The 24,302-nt window shown below is 40.7% G+C and overlaps 1 protein-coding gene across 1 annotated transcript in view; it reads left to right on the forward strand.

The window, feature by feature from the left end:
• Positions 1–24,302, forward strand: part of abhd17c (abhydrolase domain containing 17C, depalmitoylase) — a 73,877-nt gene that overhangs the window by 47,550 nt on the left and 2,025 nt on the right. The window lies entirely within an intron of this gene.

The raw sequence follows: 24,302 nt of genomic DNA on the forward strand, positions 1-24,302 counted from the left end.
CAAGAGTCTTTTGAGGGAAACCAAACTTGAACACAAGGGTGTACCCCCTTGTCCTGTGATGTGACGCCTTCCGTGACCCCCTGATGTCACCCCTCACAACCACATTGCAATCTTCAACACTAAAGTCCCTATTAGAAAAAACACAAAATGGTGCCGATGGATAGCGCAAGCAATTACAGACATGCGCAAGTAAAGACCCCTTGTTGGTTTATTTGACTCTCGACTTTGTTTTGTGTTTTGGGCTTTTGACGATTGGTTTTAGTTTGTTTGTTATTCGTTCCTGTCTCCAGCCTCGTATTTGTGAGCTCATTTTGCTACCTCCATTTCAGCTGCCAGTTTTGATTAAATGAAAACTGATTAGTGAAAGCATTATTGTCTTAAAAATAAAAAAACATTATTCTTTCATCCAAGTGCTTCAGATTCCTTTACTGTGGCTTCTCAGCTGTATCTGCTTTCATCGCTTGCTGTAAATATCCTTCCTGATGTCTCTAAGGGCCTGAAGTCATTTTGTGAACTCCTCGTCTCCGTGGTCCACTCCTCACATGCCAATAGTTTCAATGATCTTTTAATAGACATGCCCATGTGTTTAGCAGACCACTGCTACAATTACAAGTCATTGCTATGTTCGCTGGGTTTTAAATTTCTTAGGCATATATGGAGATAACAGATTTTGTGGCTGGGCCTAACCGAACATTAATAAGGATCTGCAAGGCTGCCGTATCTTTGTACCGTTTGGTATAAAACAAGTATGTGTGTCTCTTGATAAGGATGGATTAAAAATGACATCAATCCATCTCTGCGCAGACCAGTTTGATCCAATGAAGGATCAAGGAGGCTGGGACCTGTTAAAATGACATCATCATGTGTGTTTGTTGTATAGTTGATACTGCTGCGTCGAAGCCCCAAATACTCTCAGTGCTGTTGGTCACCAAACTGTTCTTGGATGATTGGGAGAAGTTGCTCTCGGTGGATGTTTTGGTCCCATTCTTTATTCATGGCTCGGGATCGGGGGGCACCACCAGGGCAGAGCTCACTCAGGAATGACAGCAGGCAGAGGGAGGCAAAGACTTTTGGGTTGGCCTGGTAGGTGTGAAGAAGGGCAGCAAAGAAGCCAAGACGAACATCAAGGACAGACTGATATTCTGGGACTGCTGGAGATAAAGTCATTTTCTCTGATGAATCACCTTTCTGAATAAAGGAAAGGCGAGCGGCGCTACCATTTAATCCTGTGTCATGCCAATAGCAAAGAGACCTGAGACCATTCATATCACGTGGGGTTGCTTCTCAGCCAAGGCTGTGGGCTCACTCACCATTTTGCCTAAGAACAACACAGCCATGAATAAAGAATGGGACCAAAACATCCTGCGACGAGCAACTTCTCCCCACCATCCAAGAACAGTTTGGTGAATAACATGATGGAGCACCGGGACATAAGGAAAAAGTGAGAACTGAGTGGCTCGGGAAACAAAACCTTGAAATTTTGGGGTCCATGGCCAGAAAACTCCCCACTGAGAACTTGTGGTCAATCCTCAAGAGATAGATAGATAGATAGATACTTTATTAATCCTAAAGGGAAATTCACAGAATCCAGCAGCAGTATACTGATACAAAAAAAAAATAAATTAAAGAGTAATAAAAATGCATGTAAAAACAGACAATAACTTTGAATAATGTTAGTGTTTACCCCCCCGGGTGGAATTGAAGAGTCGCATATTGTGGGGGAAGAACGATCTCCTCAGTCTGTCAGTGGAGCAGGTCAGTGACAAAAGTCTGTCACTGAAGCTACTCCTCTGCCTGGAGATGACACTGAAGAGGAAGGTTCTGACAAACTCCAAGCATTGATTCTGCAAGAATGGGCTGCCATCAGTCAGGATTTGGCCCAGAGGTTGACTGACAGCATACCAGAGTGAATTGCAGAGATCTTGAAAAAGAAAGAAGGACCAGCACTGCAAATATGGACTCTTTGCATAAACGTAATGGAATTGTCGATAAAAGTCTTTGAAACTTCTGAAATGCTTGTAATTCTACTTCAGTATACCAGAGAAACATCTGACGAAAAGATCTAAAAACACTGAAGTAGCAAACCAACACTTGGGGCATTCTCAGAAGTTAAGGCCACGACTGTACCACTGATTAAGTATAAGCCAGCGACCACACCACATGCACTTGAGAACGGGCGATCCACCTGAAGATAAGCATCTTTGGGCCCAGCCAGTACTTGGATGGGAGACCATCTGGAATAAGCTTGGGTTGTTGCTGGAAGAGGTGTGGGTGAGGCCTGTAGGGGGCATCTACCCGGTGGTCTGTGTGGTCTGAGTCCGGGACACTGTGCTGCAAAAATGGCAGCCTCCTTTGGATGAGACGTAAAATTGATGGTCCTGGGAAGCGAACCCAGGTCTCCTTACTGCGAGGCAGCAGCACTACCACTGCACCACCATGAAATCATCATCAAGGACAGTTCTTAAAATTGGAGGATTTCTGTTCTACTTTTACCATCTTTCATATAAGTCTTAATGCAAACACATTTTTCCGGTGTTCTATGGTGGCGATCTGTGCCACCACTACCTGATCAAAGCACCGTAATGCCCCAGTTTTGATGGATTACAGGCCAGAAGTCTACATGAATGACCATCATCATCAAGTTCTTCCATGTGAACCCTGAATACAATGAGGACTGATTGTGAGGTCATTGATGTTAGGTAGAATGCCTAGAGGAGGTCGAGTGGTCTCGTGCCCTCTGAACCCCTGCAGATTTTTTTTTTTCTTTTCTCCAGTCATCTGGAGTTGTTTTTTTTTGTCCTCACTGGCCATCGGACCTTACTTTTACCCTGTTAATTAGTGTTCCCTAATTCTATTTTCTTATTTATTTTGTCTTTTTTTCTCTTTCTTCATTATGTAAAGCTCCGTCATTTGTATGAAAATGTGCTACAGAAATAAATGTTGTTCTGCCTCACCGTTCATTTTTCATTGTGGAACAGGAGAGAGAGAGACGTCGGCCTTTGAACGTGACTTTCCCTTTCTCTGCGTTGGCATAAACTGGGACAGGCTCAGGTTTCTCCTTTCTGTACACCTCTGCAAAGCTCTTTGCCTCCGATTCGCCACCTGTAACGGAACATTTTGTTCAAACCTCGTCGATATTTTGCTATTCATGACTTTATTATCTTTATGTGAACAGACAGCTTTCCTAAGTATAGGTTAATGCAGGAATTCACAACCTGCTGTCTTTTACTACATATGAGCTGTCAGAAGATACAAGCTCCCATGATTACATTGTAATAGTGTCGCACATTTCATATAGCGGAGAGCGACAGACGCTGCTGTTTGAGTTGTTTGAGCGAGAGGAATTGAAAAGGAAGATGAGGTCTTGTGCTTTGTGCACAGTATAATAGTTTTTTTTTTTTCTTTTTTCATAACTGAAGCACCGGTTTATTATTTTGAAGCATTCGATGAGGTCCTATGTGAGAGTTAAGGTTGGGCATCAGACTAAAACAAGTAGGGGTTCAGGGGGTAGTGTGTAGAGAGTGCAGATTTGGCTTAAACACAGGAAGCACCTTATCGGAATGACTGGAGTTCCCCAGGGCGTCAATGCTAGAGCCGCTGCAATTTTAGATATACATAAATAATCTGGATAAGAATATGTGTTACGAAGGCTGGCATCCCGAGTTGATGTAAAAAAAGATAAAAGCACATGAGAAGCCAGGTTGGCATTTCCCAATACAGTGAGCTGGGAGCTGAACACTAATATGTCTATTAAAGTTTATATTCTTTGCAGTGTACATAAATATAAAGGGTTCTTTTGTTTTATTTTTCCTTCAAGTTGTCAGGAATTTTTTTTTTCTTCATGGAGTCGGTATTACAGTTCATATTTAAGGTCAATTTGTTACATAAAGACCCGTGACATGTGAAAGCTACCTGTGTGTTAATGCTGCTTACTGTTTATATGCAACTAGTTAAATGTTTTTTAAAGTGTTCCATAATTGACCTCTGCTAATGGACTTCGTTTTCACTACATTCTCCATCCATCCTCTTCCGCTTATCCGAGGTCGGGTCGCGGGGGCAGCAGCTTGAGCAGAGATGCCCAGACTTCCCTCTCCCCGGCCACTTCTTCTAGCCCTTCCCGGGGGAATCCCGAGGCGTCCCCAGGCCAGCCGGGAGACACAGTCCCTCCAGCGTGTCCTGGGTCTTCCCCTGGGGCCTCCTCCCGATTAGACGTGCCAGGGAGGCATCCTGATCAGATGCCCGAGCCACCTCATCTGACTCCTCTCGATGCTCTACTCTGAGCCCCTCTCGGATGACTGAGCTTCTTGCCCTGTCTTTAAGGGAAAGCCCAGACACCCTGCGGAGGAAACTCATTTCGGCCGCTTGTATTCGCGATCTTGTTCTTTCAGTCACTACCAATAGCTCATGACCATAGGTGAGGGTAGGAACGTAGATCGACTGGTAAATTGAGAGCTTTGCCATGCGGCTCAGCTCCTTTTTCACCACGACAGACCGATGCAGAGCCCGCATCACTGCAGAGGCCGCACCGATCCGCCTGTCGATCTCACTCTCCATTTAGCTACGTTAATGTAGTAGTGAATTGTAAATTCCAAAACCACGTGTTAATATTTTAAATATTGTACTTGTATATTTTAAGGTGTTATTTCTTCCTACTAATAATAGTACCATACACTATTGATCTTTTGCTGCCACTAACATTATGTTTAATGCTATTAGTTTAGTACAGTGCTTATGATGGATTTGGTTACGTTCCGAATATCAGATTATACGTCGAATCATTCGTAAGTCACTAGAAGTCCTGTAAGGGTACTGTGTACTTGTAGCCTACTTAAGCTAAGCCTAGCCTATGCTAATTCCATGGAAACCGTGATCAATAATGCACTAATTTGTTAATAAATTGGGTAATGATTTAACTAAATGCTGTGACACGTCAGTCCCTGTCTTGCACCCCAAAACACGAGGCTGAGTATCAGTACTTTAGCACAACCAACCTTGTTAAATTTGAAACGGGAACAGCATGGTTATTTATTGTAGTGTGATCGGCCACTCTCTCCTATGCACAGACACAGCAATCAGGCAGGGTCCAGGGTCAGGTCAGTGGCCAAGTAATCCGGTTTACCTACATTTATAATGTTATAGCGCAACAGCGTTCTGCTTGTGTTTCTGTAGCGCTGTGAACCTGTGAACACGGCGAGGCAATCGCGATTCGGCATGTCACCCCGTTGGGGCGACTAACAAATCTCGCTGTTTTACTGCTACTACTTGGTAATCGTGTAACCTCCAAATTGCAGAATGCCTTATTTCTTAGAACGAATCATCAACGTTAAGCAGCGCATACCCGAACTGCATAACGTTTTGGTCTGTGGGCTACTGTTTTATCTTGGTAGAGTAATATACGACGTGTGGCAGAAAAGTAATGAGACTGGCAACACTGCAAGCGATCTGGCAATGCTGCGCTGTTGTCCTTAATAGAGCACGTGTATCAGTACCCTCCCATAGCTCAGTGCGAGTTTCAACTCCTTCCGTTAACTACGTGATTTCTGTGACTGCTATTAGCGAAGTTGTGTTTTTGGTTGTGCGTCGCGCAAAATGGAACAGCGGAATTTGGAGCAACGTTGTGCCATTAAATTTTGTGTTAAGCTTGGAGAATCGGCAAGTGTTCCTATGGGGAACATTCTTTATCCCGAGCTCAAGTTTTTCGCTGGCACAAATAATTTTTGGAAGGCAGAAAACACGTTGAAGATGAACACCGTTCAGGGAGGACTTGAACTTCGAAAACCAATGAAAACATCGAACGTGTGAACACTCTTGTGAGATCAGACCGTCGTTTAACATTAAGAATGTTGAGTGAACAATTAAATTTGAACAGATTTACCGTTCATCAAATTTTGACTGAACATTTGCACATGCGAAAGGTCTGTGCCAAAATGGTGCCGAAAAACCTCACAATTGAGCAGAATTTTTGACCTCAAAAGGCATTCCTGTGGTTCCCCAGCCCCCTTATTCACCAGACCTCAGTCCGTGTGACTTTTTCCTTTTTCCTAAACTGAAAAATGTCCTCAAAGGACGTCATTTCGGGACTTTAGAAAACATCCAAAAGAGTGTAACGGACATGCTGAAGACCATACCGGTTGAAGACTTCCAGCGCTGCTACCAACAGTGGGAACAACGTCTCCATCGGTGTGTAGCTGCCCAAGGGAACTACTTTGAAGGAGATAATATTGGTGTTTGAAAAAAATAAAAACTTTGGTAAAAAAAAAATCAGTCTCATTACTTTTCTGCCACACCTCGTATATATTGCTCTACTTTCCCCTATTGTATTATTAATATGTAGCCTTAGAATGCCTAATCTCACAGACTTACCACCATTTATAAGGTATTATTGTATATGCCTTATCCCCAACTTCCCTTCTATATCTATAACCTCAGGCAATTAGATGTAGTAAAAAGACAAGGCGGAGTTAAATTACACATAAAATAATGTATTACTGATAATATTCATAAATAATAACAAAATGCAAAGTACATTTGAATATTGGCAACCATACAACCTGATAAAACGGTGATGTGTAATTCAGGTGGCACACAGACTTGTAGTTACTTAATGTCTCTAGTTAAGGCATCATTGGTGCTCAGCTTTTAGCCTCATGTCTGTTCAAAATGTTGTCTTCAGTTCATGGTGTGATGGTCTTCTTCAGTTGTTAGCAAGAGAAAGATACTTCTACATCATCACAGGTTAGCAAGAGAGATGCTTCTTTCAGATGTTAGTAAGAGAGAGAGAATGTGGTTGAGCAAGCAAATTTATAGGTTTTCTGTCCTACCCCTACAGCCAATCCAAACAGCCTTATCTCAGTCAATGGGGGAAATAGTACATCTTAACACCTGCAACCCCCCAAGACCATATGTTAAGTTAACCTGGCATTGTGTCGGGGATGAGAGAAAGACTTTAGCAAAGAAATACTCATCAAACTGGTTTAAGACGCATCCCCCAAATCCTGTCATAAAATTACAAAGAAAAGTCGTAAACGGGGGAGCAAACACGAATGCCTCTCACCAAAGTAACACTAAATTACATTGCTTCACCTAAATTACAAATAAAGACATACAAAACATTTATCAAGTTATATGCAAAATCTTACATCACAACAACTACAAAATTAAAAGACCCAGCAGCAGCAGAAGTCGTCTAGAGAGAAGCGACTCTGCTGATTCAAGGACTGCCAGGTACAAATTATGAGGAAAGACAGAAGGAGTTGAACCTTTCAAGTTTAAGCAAATGGACATAATTGAAATTTTTAAAATTATGAAAGGAATTAGAACAGTGGATCCAGACTGTTACTTTAGAATGAAGAAAATGGGCGAAAATTCAGGGTACGTTTCGCACAAACGCCAAGATGGTTTTCTTCACACGCACCGTTTGAGTCGTGTGGTAGAAAGTAGGACTTTAGGGACCTTCAGAACTCGACTTAATGTTATTTTGGAGAAATTAGGTCCAAGACTGGCAAAATTTGTATTGGGGTGAATGGCCTGTTTGTGTCAGAATATCTGTTCTAAATAAAGGACTTGCTTACATCGCACAGTTGCAGTTGGGCCTTCTGGTTTGAAATCCTTTTGGTTATGTCACTAATATTTGCTTCACGGTTTCCCATCTTGTGACAGCTCATATATCATACTCTCATTGTTCTCCATGTAACTCACTTCAGTCTTATTGAAAGATGAGGATGATGGGACACTGGCCGGCAGGCTGGCAGGCTGGCTGGCTGGCTGGCACCCACACCATTGCAGATCTTTCCGATTTGTAATTCTCGGTTAAACAGCTTGGTTCTTTACTCTGTTGAGGCCAGCTGTCCTATCCACTGCATAGGTAATAAAGCATCTTTCATAAATAGTCAGGAATTTTTCTAACGTTGCTGCATTTCAGATTATTTGAGGCACATCTTGGTTTGATTTGTCATTATGATGCAACCTTGCATGCCGAATAGAGAGGAAGAACACACACAATTAGTAATTTGTCGACAGATATCTTAAATATCATTATGCAACATTTTTTTTTTTCATTATGCAAATTGAAACAAGATGTTCAAGTATCGTTTAGTAGCCAGCAACATTTGAAAACATTCTAAATATTTTATTTTCATGTCACCCTGATTGAATTTCTAGGTTAACTTGGGTTAGAAGGCTACATTGGCACAAGAGACTTAAATGTCAGACTAAAAATATGAGGTTTGTTGTTATTGAAATATCCTTTTTTTTTTAACCGTCTTTCTAATCTTGTTAATTATTATACTTAAGGTTGCCCAGGCTTGTGACATGGGTTGTTAATAATAAAGCATTTTATTAACGGGGGAGTAAATGCTAACATTAATTTTATTTTTATTACTATTTAATTTAATATTGTTTCTTTGTATCCGTATACTGCTGCTGGATTATGTGAATTTCCCCTTGGGATTAATAAAGTATCTATCTATCTCTCTATCTCTCTATCTCTCTATGTCTCTCTATCTCTCTATGTCTCTCTGTCTCTCTATGTCTCTCTATCTCTCTCTATCCATCCATCCATCTATCCATCTCTCCATCCATCCATCTATCACTTTTCGGTGGCCAAGGACGCGCGACAAAGCTTAGCAAAAATAGTTTAAAATGCATAAAAGATTCCAGAATAGGATAACAAAATGGATTATATAAAGGATTTAGCAAGCAGATAAGTCCTACATCTATTTTTAAAAACTGATAGCGACTAGCCTTGTCCGAGTTTCTGAGGAAGAGCTTTCCACAAGACTGGAGCTGAAATGCAGAAGGCTCTGTCACCCATGGTACGGTGATTATTTTTATATTTTACAAAATCAGTACGTTTCTGTTGTTGTCACAAAAAGTCTAAATTTGTCTAGTGAATCTTAATGTGTTAAATACAATATCTTTAGATTAGACAGATAATATTATAAAGTGTAGGAATCCAAGCACCTTTCTTTTTTTCTGTTTATCATGGAGAGGTGAGACGAGTGCAGTGGATTCAGTGTGCGTATTCAGACCCCTTCACTTCTGCACACATTATTGTGATGTACATTTAAATGGAAGTTGGATACATTTACCATGTTTGTTCATTAGTATACACTCCATAACCCATAATGACAAAATGGAAACATCCATCCATCCATCCATCTATCCATCCATTATCCAACCCACTATGTCATAGCTACAGGGTCACTGGGATCTGCTGGAGCCAATCCCAGCCAACACAGGGCGCAAGCAGAAAACAAACCTCAGGCAATGTTATGGAGATGAAAAAACGCTGTCTCTACTATTGAGCTAGTGTGTGGTTGAAAAGTAAGAAGCTGAACAAAGGTGACTTACAGACTGATGCTGAGGGTTCAACCAGGATCCCAGCAACGTCAATTTTTAGCCCACAAAGGGTAGAGAGGACAGATTTGGTACCAACTAATAAGACTTCTGTTTTATCAGGATTAAGTCGTAAAAAATTATCTGTCATCCAGTGATTAATTTCCCTATTGCAGTCAGTCAGTCAGTGCAACAGGCGAAGATGTTGAAGTTGCACGATAAATTTGTATGTCATCGGCATAGCAGTGGAAGCTTAAACCACACCGACAAATAATCTCACCTAATGGGAACATAGAGATGTTAAAGAGGAGTGGACCGAGAACTGATACTTGAGGGGTACCTTGTGTGAGCGAAGTAGTGGTAGATTTGGATTCCCTAATGAAGACGTAATACTGGCGATCACTGAGGTATGATGTGAACCAAGAAAGAGCGGCACCAGAGATACCAATAGCTGAAAGTCTGGACAGTTAACATTATGGTTAACTGTATCAAAAGTCAAGGAGAACTAGAATAGCGGCCATCCCAGAATCTGCAGTTATAAGTAAGCCATTGGCTACCTTAAGTAAAGCAGGTTCAGTGCTCTGTAGGGCTCTGCGTCCCGATTGTAAAGGCTCAAGCAGGTTATGCAAGTTTAAAAAAAAATCATTGAGTTGAGCAGCTTGATGAGTAGATGATACCACCGTCTGTATTCTGTCCTTCATTGTGTGTGTGTGTATTCAGCCTATGATGGACTGGCACCCTGTCCAGGGCTTTTTCCTGCCTTGCCCCCTATGCTAGGCTAGGATGGGCTCCAGCCCCTGAATCACCCAGGGCAGGATTAAGTGGGTTAGAAAATGACATGACTTTTGGTTATTGACTGTAGATGGATGGACCAAAAGGATACATTTATTTGTTTAAAATTAAAACTACAGAATAATAAATTCTTCTGAAAGTGAAAGGGGGTCTGAATACCTTCTGACTTCACTGCATATGATAAAGATGGCAAGCAAGCAGTAACTAAATATGCACCTCTACACACGCTGAACTAAAGTGCTTCAGGTTAAGGTGGCTGACTCTGAAGTAAATTCCACATGTTTAAGCAGGAATGAATAAGAAATAGTTGCTGAGGGGCAAATTTTTATTTTACCTTGCAAGTGTGTGAAATCGCTGGCATCATGCCCTCTGTTTTTAAGATTAATTCTGTAATTGTAGCATATAATGGTACATTCTGAGTACAGTTTGAAATTATTTATGTGAAGGGAAGATTGCATATCTCCTCCATCGCGTCATCCAAAGGTGTAAGAATGACGTCGGTGAGACAAAGCAATGCAGCCCAGCAGAGCTCATCAGTCCTCATTCGTCGAACGTTTACACACCCTAAAGCCATTTTTGAACCCAAAGTGTTACACTACTTGGTAACTTTTTACTTTCTTGTGTACAAAGTATAGGGAAAGTATTGTAATCGTCCAAAGATGTCGAGATTTGGATTGAATCTCGATGTTTTATACTTCCCTGACTTTCTCATATATGAAGTATAGGAATGTATTAGAATCCTCCAAAAATTCAGTTTCGAGATTTTGATGAATCTTGACGTTTTCGGCCGCCCTGACTTTCTCGTATACGAAGTATCGGGAAAGTATTGGAATCCACCAAAAATTCAATTTTGAGATTTTTGGAATTGTGTGTGTGTGTAAACATGATAACTTGAGCTCACTTTCACTTCGGTCAACCAAATTTTGCATACAAATATCGGGTACAAAACATAGATTCTATCAACTTTTGGGCTATTTCCGCTAACCAGAAGTGGTAAGTCCGATTTATTCAACTTTAATTTTATAATAATTGTTCAATTTATTATTAATTTGGTTTGATTTGTTGTTGATGATTCTTTAATGTACATAATATCTTTGTATATAATACGCTACCGTGGCCGTCCGTTTGTCTGTCTGTCCAGGATTTTAAATCACCTGTAGCTTGCAAATCGTTTGACTGATTGACCTGAAATTTGGTACACATATACTACGGGACGTCTACTATCTGCTTTCAGGGTGATGATTGACCTCCAAGGTTATTCCTCTTTTTATTTTTATTTTATTTAATTGTAGAATCAACTCTGGGCAGCAGGGTGGCCGTGCGGCGCATGTGTATGGGCGCCGTTCTCATTCCCTACCACCTTCGCTGTCACTTCCCCTACTTCTTCATATCTTAAATCATTCTTGAGGCAGATTGAAGACTTAAGTGCCAGCTTAAGTGAAAAATGAAAGAAAACGTACTAAGTAATTGCAACACAAACACCGACTTAGTCAGTTTTAACATGAAAAGATGCCAATGAAAGAAGAGAAGAAGCGGACCGCCAGGGTGGAGAAAAGAAGAGCTGCTCAGGAGACAACAAGCGCATCAACCTCTGAGCAAACGAATGCTAAACGTACGGTGAAAGAGTACGAAAACTTCAAGTGAAGTTGATTCACTGCACACGCCGTTAATGGTAAAAATATAATCATCGTCTTATACTTTACTCCTCAAATTTCCATTCCAATATCTAAGTATACGAGAAAGTCTAGGGGAGACCACTCTCGATTTTTAGATCCGTAGTTCTCTGTTTGAAGAAAAACATGACGTTTGGGCCAAATGTGCCACCTTCTGTCTGCGTCCCCATGTTCTAGAGGAAGCACCCCAGTAGCAGCTGGCATCCATTTATAACGTGGCTCCTTTCTGCCCTCGTTTGCTTAAATAGTCATTTTTCAGTTCCACATTGCTGGAAAAAGTCTAGCCGCTCACCCTCTTGGGCTTCGGGTTGGGTAAATTGCCCCAGCGTGTTCATACCCTGCTTTAGAAATCCTTCCCATTTAGTATCCTGGTGTATAAAATATGCAGGTATGAATGTACAGTATGCTCCTCTGTGTGCTCTGTGTTGAAATTGTACGAATTCTGAAAATCAATTATTTGCAATCTCATAACACAGTACATTCAGTCACTGGTTATCTGCAAATTAAAATTAGCCTGTGAGCCCATTGTAATTCTCCAAGACTATTTTGTGATCATTGCTTACAGTAAAAAAAAAATTAATAGGCTTTTGTGTGGACTTAAGCACCAATAACTCAAAAGAATTTGATTTCTTTCTTAATGGTAAATCGATTCTCATTACTCTGAAGGAGGACTCATTCATGATGAATTTGTACGATTTGCCAAATACCGATGATTTCATTGTTTCTCATAGAGTGACACATTTCTCAAGACTTTCTTAATAAACATAAAGAGCTCCAGCCATCCCCAGCACACTCCTGCTGCCTGATTGGAATTGTAGTAGCCGTGACGGCGCTGTTTTTTCGGTTGCCCCCTTCCATCGCCAAACCCTATCCCTTAAACACCATGTGCTCTGTCAATTTTAAGATGGCCCCCTGGGATTTGTGTGAAAATCGGGTCAGCAAATTATAAACTAATCCAATCAATTGCAGGTTTCTAAATTTCTGATTCCATTGTAATGGCAGACCCCTTACCCAGACCGGCCACTACACTACCAAGACTATTTCCTTGGACTAGCCTGAAGACTCTCGAGACGATAACAAGCCGTACTCCTTACAGATTGTCCTATTTTTCCCCAACACGATGAAATAACAAGCAAACCGCTGAGAGATATCCTTCTATATAAAAGCGGTCGGGATTGTCCTTCCGTCCCGTGAGTGCTACGCAGGCGCGGAGTTTCACACGCCCCGTCCATTTTGCAATGCACGATGGGATTTGTAGTTTCGTTTTTCCAGGTAAAAGATGATTTTCTACTCCAGACTGTGCGATATCTTCTTCTTCTTCTTTCTTACTATATAAAAGTGGTCAGGATTGTCCTTCCGTCCCGTGAGTGGAAAGCGTAGCGGTATTCCGCTTATCACAGACTTACTACTTGCAGCTTGTGGTACGAAGCGACATGATCTGAGCAGAGTTCTGGTGCTCCCATCGTTCCCTTGCTTTTGTGCGCGATGCGCTGGAAAAATAGATAAAATTATGTCTCTGGAAATAATTAATGTTGATGGAGTACAAATGCCTCACTGCGTAGTAAACATCAGGGGGGTTCAAAAGGGCGACCTCGATATAGAAAAAAAGTTTACATTTCATCACAAAAATAACAGAAACTACGAGTATTAAAGTAATACAGCTCAAATGCAATATAACCAAATTAATGAGTTAGTATAAAATATCAAATTGATCTACATATTGAATTGCCTTAAGGAGTGGTCAACTTAAAAGGCGGGTCAGCCTAGTGTAAAACTAAATACGGATATATTGACAGTGATAAATATAAATACACACGAGGACAGCTGAATATTCAATAATATAGATGTGCACACAAACCACCGCTATCCCAATGACACCAGTGAATAATTATTAATTGTATTTACAGAAACCCTTCCTTGCCCCAAGTCATAAACGAATAAACACGAAACCCAAGCACAGGTGAATGATACACGGCAATTGAAATGAAAGTGATAAATGAGTCCGAAAGCTAATAAAGTCCGGTAATAGTTGAATATTGGCAGATGTGATATTTTGTTTCCTTCCGACAATACAAAAAACGACCTCACCGTAAGTGTCCTCAACAATGGCTGATAAGTATCCAAACCCCAGGGTTTCTCGGTGCTGGCAGTCATAACAATCATCCGGATCCTTAAGAAGCGAGTAATGGACTTGTACGATGAATGGAAATTAGTTGAAATATGGATGTGTAAATGATTTTTTTTTTTTTCTCACTCTCTCTCCTCTCCCCTTTTGCCTTTCGCTCCTCTCGTTTAAATATAGAATGTCCCAGATGTAACTGGTGGATTCAACAGGTGATTTCCATCTTGGGGTTGCGGTCTCCCATCCTTATCCTTCCCCTTTTTACTTACGGGGGACAACATTTACTGATACACGCATATAACATAGCAAATGGGACAATGAAAACCAAACACACTCTGGACAGACAATAAAACAAATACTTATTATTATGTAGCCCTGCTGCACCATCTCGTTGCATGCAATTTATTTATTGTACATTCCTATCTGACTATATTTGAAATAATATAGTAGTCTTGTCTGATTTGAATTATTTTTACTAATATTATATGTGATTGCTGATTCATTTGTCCAAGACAATTTACAATATTCATTGCAAGTGTTCACATACACATACTATGTATGCAAAGGTAAATCAGGAAGTAAAGGCTATTTGAACATTACGTGGTAACAGCAACAGAGAGAAGCTGACACAACACATGCCCAATGGCTTATGGGTAATTGGAACACACACAATGCAACACTCTGCCATTAGTCTGGTTGAAGCCAAGGTCAAATGAACATGGATGCTCCGCTGTGGGATTCCACCATCGTTGAACAACGTGCCATAGTGAGATTTCTTTGGGTAGATGGAGTTAAACCTGCCGAAAATCACCGAAGGAAGTTGTCTCAATATGGAAATGAAAACCGAAGGACTCAACGGAAAGATGATGAATTGGGTTGAAAGGTTTAAAGCGGGAAGAACAAGTCCAACCACCTAAGCTCAATCTGGGCAGCCATTGACATCACACACACACACACACACTCCCAATATCGATATGGTGAATGCCTTCATCAGAGACCAGAAGTGAGAGGTGGAGTCGGGGTAAGGAAACAGAAAAACGAAACCTCAGAAGAAAGACAAAGTCGCTTAGCCGCTAAAGTCTTCAAAACGTTATTCCTTTTACTTTTTCTTCTGCCGCTAATACACAAGTGAGGTGAACACGTCAGCAAAACGAAACCTCCTAGGAGAGAGACGCCCAAAGTAGTTCCTTTCAATTTCCTGACATCTCTACATTTCAGTTTTTTTTCTGACGATTTCAGTAGTTTCTAGGACCCCGGGCTTTTAACAGCACGGACTTACACTGATAGTGCATATAAACATCTACGCGTGGAAATGTGTGTGTGTGTGTGTGTGTGTGTGTGTCCGGCCTGGAAGTGTGACGCTACAGCTTGATGGTCAAAGAAAGCGACTCTGTTGCCAAAATGAAACCGCCGACAAAAGAGAAACTCACTTAGCCTCTAATACATAATTAAAGCGAGTGCATTGGCAAAACGAAACCTCTGTGGAAAGCACATCGGCAAAATGAAAAACCGCAGAGGAAAGAGAACCTCGCTTAGCTGCTAATACGCAAGCGAATCGAGCTCATTAGCAAAACGAAACCTCTGAGGAGAGAGAGACTCGATTAGCCGCTGATAGACGATGGAGGCAAGCACATCGGCAAAATGAAAAACCGCTGAGGAAAGAATGCAAAGCCAAGGCGAAGACATCGGCCAAACGCAACCTCCGAGGATAGCGAATCTCACCAATCACTGATAGACGATAGAGGCAAGCACATCGGCAAAACGAAACCGCCGAGGAAAGAGAACCTCGCTTAGCTGCTAATATGCAAGCGAATCAAGCTCATTAGCAAAATGAAACCTCTGAGGAGAGAGAGACTCGATTAGCCGCTGATAGACGATGGAGGCAAGCACATCAGCAAAACGAAAAAATGCCGAGGAAAGAGAACCTCACTTAACTGCTAATGCAGAACTGATTTGATTGAAGTGCCAGAATTCATTGTTTCTAGGAGCCCAGACATTTACAGCATGGGCTTACACAGCTAGTATAAATATTTATTTTATCTATCCATCTATCTAGCCATCCATCCATCTTTCCTTCCTTCCTTCCTATGGAGTGCAGGCTGATTAGGTGACATGCTCCATATTACAAAGTGAGCCTATCCTTGTACTCGGACAAAATCAACTCACAGTTGTACTCTCTGCTGGTTTGGAACAGTAGAACCACAACAGATTAGCAATTTCATCTTTGTAAGCGTAACAGCGAGACATAATGGTGTAAGCCGGAGAGTTCTTTTCCAATCCTTTGCGTTATTCTTCAGCTGCCTAACAGATGGTCCAGGGCTTGCCCTCCTTTTTGAAGGAAAACACCGTTTAGCCCTGATCTTCTAGAGAAGTAAATGCTAATCTCTTCTTATAAGAGTTAACTCTCCAGGCTGGCACTTGTTTTTTTAATAGCCTGACTGTCTTCAGCTCTCGCGATTCTACGTCATTAACTGTTGTCTTAAATTAAAAACCTGTCGGTGGTTCATATAAAACGTGTTTTTAATAGACGTTAAAATCTTTAGATCAAATCTGTCTTCCCACAGTTAATAACTTTGTTACACACGCAAAAGAAACGAGGCTGGGATCCTGAACTGGATTGAACAGGTTTGATAATGGATAGATGGATGGATGAAATAAGGAAAGAAAGAAAAAAAAAAATCCAGAATCGCAAGATCATAAATACTTAGGAAAAACAAAACCGGTTTTAATTTTGTGCCAAGAATGTCTTTGGTCAATAAATCTTCCTTTGTTTTGGACTTACACTATAAATAAATCTGAAGGAATTTCTAATCCAGTGTGTTGTATTTATTTTCTTTTAAGCTATTTAACGCGGTGGCTGTTTAAGAATATTAAAGCTCACAGCTGGTTTTGTTTTCTGATATGAGGTTTAAGGGACCTGCCTGGCCTACTGGGATGGCTTTGGAGAAAAATAAAATGTGTCGATACAAATGAAACCGGTAAAAGACGCATTCCACTTTTGATTTGTTTGCTTCCATTGAATGAAACTTTGAACATCTGGCCCAACGGTACTGGACAGGGAATTAATATTATTATTATTATTATTTCTTTCCGCTACAGTTTATGCCAGATTGAAATACAGATTGGTCAGTTAAAGTCGGCTTGGGCACAAGTTTAATATCTTAAGGATTCAGCAAGAAGGTCTGAGTTTACTGAACCTTATGAGGAAATGAAACCAGCGTGCTGCCGCATACAGTGCTTGAATGCATTTCTAATGCTCGGGGAGTCGTGTTTTTATTTATAAGAAGGGTTTTGATATATCGACGTGTCACCAGCTGGGTACACGGTGCTGCAGTTGGTTGTATGTTATTTATTATGGCCTCTGCTCCATTAGATTACGAGAACAAGTCTCTTTATAAGTGTATGAAATAGTGCCTCTTATTGTAAAGATGAAACAACTCAAATATAAGTGCACTTAGGCTAGGGAGCCTGTGTGGTAAGGCGTTCATCCTGTGAACGTCACTCACAAGTCAGGCTGGGTTTGTCACCTCCAGAATGGAACATAATAATATTAATAGTTAGAGCACAGATTTGAGATAATGATATAAATAAAAAAACTGAAGCATTCGCCAACCCGAATAATTTAGTTCAGTATGGCAGGTGGCAGATTATCTTATTTTATTAAAAAAAATTTTATTATTTCATTTTATTATTATTTTATTTATTTTAATTTTTTATGGGGTTAGGTTTAGAGGACAAAACATAACCGAGGGCTGAGCCTAATTCAGATACCAGAAAATCCCATCCTTTCTTTAATCAAAACACACATCCCAAACTTGTCACAAAAATGCATTGCCGTGGACTGGCACCACAAAGCAGTTCAGTTGGTAGATTGGCACTGCCTCCGGCAGTTCATCGCGGTGCAGATCTGTAAACGGAGACACTTCGAGGTGCAGGTCAATGGCAGTACACTTGGTGGCAGAAGTGGGATTTTTGCCTTGTGGACGGGTGGAGTGTTAGTGCCGTGTCCTGAAGGAGAGCACAGCTGACGTCACCAGAGGGTGCTGCGCCGCCATGACTGGGTGTCCTCCTGTTAGCTCACGCTGCTAGGAGACCGTGCCCCAGATGTTTCGGTTTCACGACGGACCACTGCAGTTCAACATAGGTATATGTTTACAATTGTATGATTGCATAAATGCATATTGCTATGAACTCGTAAAGGTATTAGTGTTTGTTAGGCCGTTATTAATAAAATGCCCTGCTTCTGCATCCTTCCACATTGATCACCCCAAATGTTCTTACTGCTGCCTTGATACCTGGAGCGATAAATGCGGCAAACAATAATATATATTAAAAAAAAAATTTAAATAAAACGATTTTTATTTAAAAAAAAAAAAAAATTCTTAAACGACAGTTAATAAAATTGTGGGGCACACATAAATTAATTGATTTAATCAATTTTTGAAACTTATTTAGCAAGGAGGGGAGTCGCAATGTTTTTTTTTATATATCTTATCATGAAAGTAGCTATTCTATTAATTGATTGAATAAATTCATTTATTTGTGCCCCATGATTTTATTTAGTCACATGCAACCACGAAAATTGTGGTTAAAGAAAAATTTATTTTTTTGCTTTTTAGTGCATTTATAACTAAAGTCAATAAAATCGTTTTACTTAAAAAATATTTTTTATATATTTTGTGTTTATTATTACCACACTTCTTTTAACTTCACCTGTTTGTTGTCTGGTACAAATCTTGTAATCGATATTTAACCCACTTCCTATTGTCCAAATGACTTACTCACTTCTGATGACAATACATGAGTCAATAATCAGTTTCACTAATTGATCAATCCATGTTAATTAAGAAATGAAAATTTCATATGAAGAATAGTTCAAGATTTCACCAATAGATGGCGCTAGTAATAGATAGAAATATGAAAGAAAGTGTTAAAATATTGATTACAAAATTATACTAAAACAAACCCAACACTAAAAAGTTGAAAATTTATATGTATGTGTATATGTGTATATATATGTATGTATGTATGTGTATATGTATATATATATATGTATGTATGTATGTGTATATGTATATATATATATGTATGTGTATATGTATATATATATATATGTATGTATGTGTATATGTATATATATATATATATATGTGTATGTATGTATGTGTATATGTATATATATATATGTATGTATGTATGTGTATATGTATATATATATATGTATGTATGTATGTGTATATGTATATATATATATGTATGTATGTATGTGTATATGTATGTGTATGTATTGCATCGGATTTGACGGATTATTGTATTGTCATTGATAACGAACATGTTTGCAGAATTTTAAGAAATTCACTTTGCCAACAGGAGTTTAAAATCAGTTGCAAGATTAGACCCAGATGAACAGACAGAGGAATCAAGTTAAATAAAATCATTTAATAAAAATGAACCCCGATTTCGGTGTATTGATGATACAGGACCACAAAGGGAGTTGCAGTGTCCTGCCCTATAGATTGTTCTCCATACTTGGAGTAATCCATAACTGTTTGTTTATGCGCTTAAGCCAAGTTGAATGTTCATTCACTCCTGACAAGTCACTGACTGTGTAAATGTACTTCGGTTATCCACGTGTTTCCCAAATCTGCTTATCCCATTACAGAGTAGCAAGGGGATAGAAGCTGGCAGCATCGGCCTGGATGTGGAATAAATCTTTGGAAGGGACACCAGGTTTTTTGCTTACCTTTGCAATAAAATCTTCTTTGAATTTTAAGTGGCCTTGTTCAGGTGGAAAATGCATTGTGTCCGTCAATTCTTAATTTTTTACTGGAGTATGGAGCCCACAGACAGGTGGCTTTGGCTTTTGGTCACTCGCCATCCGTGCGGCAGTATCAGGAAAGACAAGTCATTTCAGAGGTACACAACCACTTGTTTTGGCCCAGTTTTGTTAATCGCGGATAAAATACTGGCAGGATAAATCAAACAAAACAAGCTTATTCATTTATGAATTGCGCAAATACCTCAGCCATACAAACAGATCCACTTTGTTCTTTCGGTTGAAATGCACAACATTATTTCAAGTAAGGCTGCCTTATTAGTAGATGGAGCGTCGAGTTTGCTCATTCCTCCCCAAATCCAGTTCAGGGCACCGTAAGGTTTGGGACAGTTAGTGTCACTGGTGTTTGTGATTCCTCAGGTGGGCTTCATTGCTGCATCAAGTTCTACCCTTTGAAGACTGGAGTGGCCATTGTTCAACATGAGGACAAGAGCTGAGCCAATGAAAGTCAAAGAAGCCATTATGAGGCTGAAAAACGAGAAGAAAACCATTGGGGACATCGAGAAGATGGCCGAAATCAACTGTCAGGAATATCCTGAAGAATAAAGAACACACTGGTGGGCTCAGTATTCACAAAGGGGCTGGTAGGCCAAGGAAGACCTCCACTACCGATGATGGAAGAATCCTCAACTATGGTCAAGAAAAAGCCCCCAAATGCCTGTCTGACAGACCAGACACAGTTTTCAGGGGGCAAATGTGGACGTGTCAGAGACAACTATAAGCGGAAGACGTCATGAATAGAAACACAGAGGCCACACTGCAAGATGCAAAGTACAGAAACAGGACGGCCAGACCATAGTTTGTGAAAAGGACTTCAAAGAGCCTGAAGAATTCTGGGAAAAGTTCTTGTGGTCAATCAAGACAAAGATGAACCTCATCAAAGTGATAAGAGCAAAGTGTGGAGACCAAACGGAAGAGCCCAAGATCCAAAGCAGACCGCCTCATCTGTCAAACACGGTTCTGGGGGGTGTTATGGCTTGAACATGTATGGCTGCCACAGGCCCTGGCACAATTCTCTTCATTGGTGATGGAACTGCTGGCAGCAGCACAATGAATTCTGAGGTGTAGAGAAACATCTGATCTGCTCAAGTTCCACTCCGTGCCTTCAAATTCCTTGACGGCGGCTCATCCAATGACAAGCTTATGGGCCACACAGGAGTTTAAGGAAAATTCAAATTCTTGAGTGGCCAAGCCAGTCACCCGACTTCAGTCCAATTGAGGAGGACCACCATATGCTGAACAAGCCCGAATGAAAAAAACAGTCAGGAGCTGGAGATGGCCACCATTCGAGGCTTGGCAGAGCATCACCAGTGAAGATCTGGTGACATCTATGAATCTCACACTTCAAGCAGCCATTGCATGCTGGGATATGCATGCGACAAAGTCCTAAATATGATGACTGCTTTAACTGACCTGCCATTGCTGTGTCCCAAATATTATGGGGTGGTTCAAGGGGTCAAGATGTGACCGAAATGTATGCAGAACCCCTTTAATGAAAATCTGCAGTGTGCACTTTAGTCCCATCTGAAGTGTTTGGTTTTCAGTTTGAAACTGTGGAGCAGAAGGAGAAATCAAGAAGCGTGCCTTTGTCCCAAACATCATGGAGGACACTTTAGAAACTTGAGCCAAGTAGGTTTCTCACATAGTCCATCTGTTTTCGTTCAGAGGTCCGATCTTTCACAGTGACCACCACCAATCCAGTGGGCCCGTGTCTGTTACGGTGCTCCCATTCTTGCTGTACGGCCCTAAATAACACCAAACTGAAATGCAAAACTGAATTTCCATAGGCTAGCCTTTGTAAAGCGTTTACAGTGCGACTGTATGAAAATTTAATGAGATTCTTGTCTCCGTAGAATTGGAGGCTGCAGTGCAGTGTGGCTGGAATATTAAGTGGCTTGAATGGGTGGGTAGTAAGTGGTGCCTTTGCCTTGTGGATGTTTTCACTGGCAGAGAAATGTTTTTGTAACGCAGTGCAAGTCCTGAACGAAATGGGAATGGGCAGAGTTAAGTACGGGCACGGATGAAATAACTGACGGACCTGTGTTTCTAGTAGTTTCTGCAAAAGTGATGTACCATATTAGTTATGCAAACATAAACACTAAAGTGTGCCCAGTGAAATAAATATTTATTTTTTTCCAGTGTTTGATTTAACACAGTGAAACATTCTCGGCCTGTTGGATGGCACTGTGCCCCTCGGATTGGGACGGATGTGCAGCTTTTGGCAATTGGACAACAAGATGTCTAGCAAACAGGTTGAAAACAATCCCACCATCCTGTAAGCAGTGGTCGGGCCCCAGAATGCGCTTTTAAAAATAGTGAAGGCACTCGAACAAAGCTCCTGTGGTCATGTAAGTGTCTACTTCATGCTGCACTTTTTGAAGAAAAAAGCGCTAACAGGTTTTTCTTACGGCCTTTGAGCCTTGCGTCAGTGATTTATGAAATTGAAATGTCAGATATAAAGCGGGATATGAAGCCGTTTTTGTTTCTGGGAATCTATGCTGTAACCCTTAAACAGCAAGCAGGTTTCCCCCTAACCCTATACAGTCTTGTGAAAATGAAATTTTAGCACTTTTTTAGCATGTGTGTGTTGTAGATGCACCAAAGGATGGATGGGCGTCCCACCCAGGATGGTAGATGGATCCTGTGGAAGAAGGGTAACAGAGCATTCATCTTAAAGAGATAGCGTAAAGGGTTCATACAGGGGTCCCCAACTCCGGTCCTGGAGGACCCCAGTGGTTGCAGGTTTTCATTCTAACCCTTTTTCTTAATTGGTGACCTGTTTTTGCTCCTGATTAACTTCTTTTGAATTCATTTTAATCAACTTGCTCTCGAAGAATTAGATCCCTTAATTGTTTTTTTGTTTTTTTTTTCCTTAATTAGTTGCCAAACAATAATGAGATACAAAATGAGCCAAAACATGACCAACAAAGTGTGTCCATCGTACAATATCTGAAAATAAAGAAAGATGATGGGCTCAAGGATGCTGGTCTGCTCAGGTCCCCAAAACATTTTTAACAGTGCTCTTGGAAAAAAGAAAATGGACAATTTCAGAAATGTATGCCATTGCATAATGAGAGCAGCACCAAGCCATGGAATTAAAGAACGGGTTTTAATTAACGACAAGAATCCGCACCTAATTAAGCAACCGGTTGGTGTTTGAGGCCCTGACTTAGTTGGTCTTAGTTGGCTCACTCACTTCACATTTCATTTCTGTTTAAGGAAAGGAATGAAGCAATGCTACTAATCCTGTCCTATTGCATAGCCCATCACTCCTACATAAATTATGCAGTAACATTACGATACGCCCTTCTTTCAACAGTAATTTGGCTGGTGGAAGAGCAGACGCTGTTAACGGTTGTCGATATTCTTCGTGATATTGTAAGTTGATGTTTTCATCTTCCGCACCATCACCACCAACTGCTTCAGCAGAGTCTATTGATACGCATTTCACCAATTTGCCGTGTAACCGATCGACAATTTTTGCGTTAATTCGTTTGACTTCGTTTCTCGGTGCTAGGATTGCCCGTGTACTCGTTTCTGCTGTTGAAAACCCTTCGGGCTGAAATTCTTCAGTAAGATTTGGACATAATACGTCTTCTTTAATAGGGAACTTAAAGTGAGGAAAACGTAACTGTTTCTAAAGAGCTGAGTGCGCAAGAACCGTGTCTGACTAAAGCATTCACACGAATGAGAGGCGAGAGGACCGCGGCCATTAGTGATGTGTCGTTCGCGAACGAGCCGGCTCTAAGAACCGATGCTTTGAAGCGAACGAGAGGAGACGATGCCCGTCGAGCAGAGCCGAAGCTTCAGTCGCTCCTGCTCAGCTCTACTAAAAAAAAATCCATTCGGCATGGACGGGACTTTATTTATATGGGCACACAGAACATTTGCTTGTTCACAAACGACACATCGGACTAGGATCGTACCACTATGTGAAAGAAGGAAGGGGGGCAGATGCTCCGAAGACGGCGAGTGTTGGTACAGGCCAGGTACACTGTACCTGTCGATGCGACAGACGAGTATGGCGTTATTTCAGTGCCACTATTCTGAGCACACGTAAAAAAATATTGAGCGCACGTAAAAAGATTGCAAGTGCAAGTGTTGCATTTTGAAGAGAAATTTATTTTGAGCGCATAAAGCTGAATTTGAGTGAACAAAATTCAAAGCTGCGTGCAAAAAATGTATTTCAGTGTTTGCGCTTATCCATATACACACACACAATAACACCTCCTCTCGCTCAGTTTTTTCATTTGCGCTTGCTCGCGATGTGTTGCTTGCGCCACAACATTCTCTGCTGCGAGCGCTCAACTCTCTGTACACCGTTATAAGTGTGCCACAAAACCAACCAATCACAGACTTGGTTTCAAAAATTCTGATTGGCTCTTACGGTTTTCAATCAGCTGCTGTTCAGTATTCGACGACATAAAAGAGAGCTACTCAAATATAATTTGGAGAGTCAGTTGGCATGGTTGTATAATGCAACTACATTATACTACACCAACGATAGTCTTAAATAATATATTTTAAAATAAAATAATTAAAG

Source organism: Polypterus senegalus, chromosome 12, assembly GCF_016835505.1.
Source record: "Polypterus senegalus isolate Bchr_013 chromosome 12, ASM1683550v1, whole genome shotgun sequence".
Lineage (NCBI taxonomy): Eukaryota > Metazoa > Chordata > Cladistia > Polypteriformes > Polypteridae > Polypterus > Polypterus senegalus.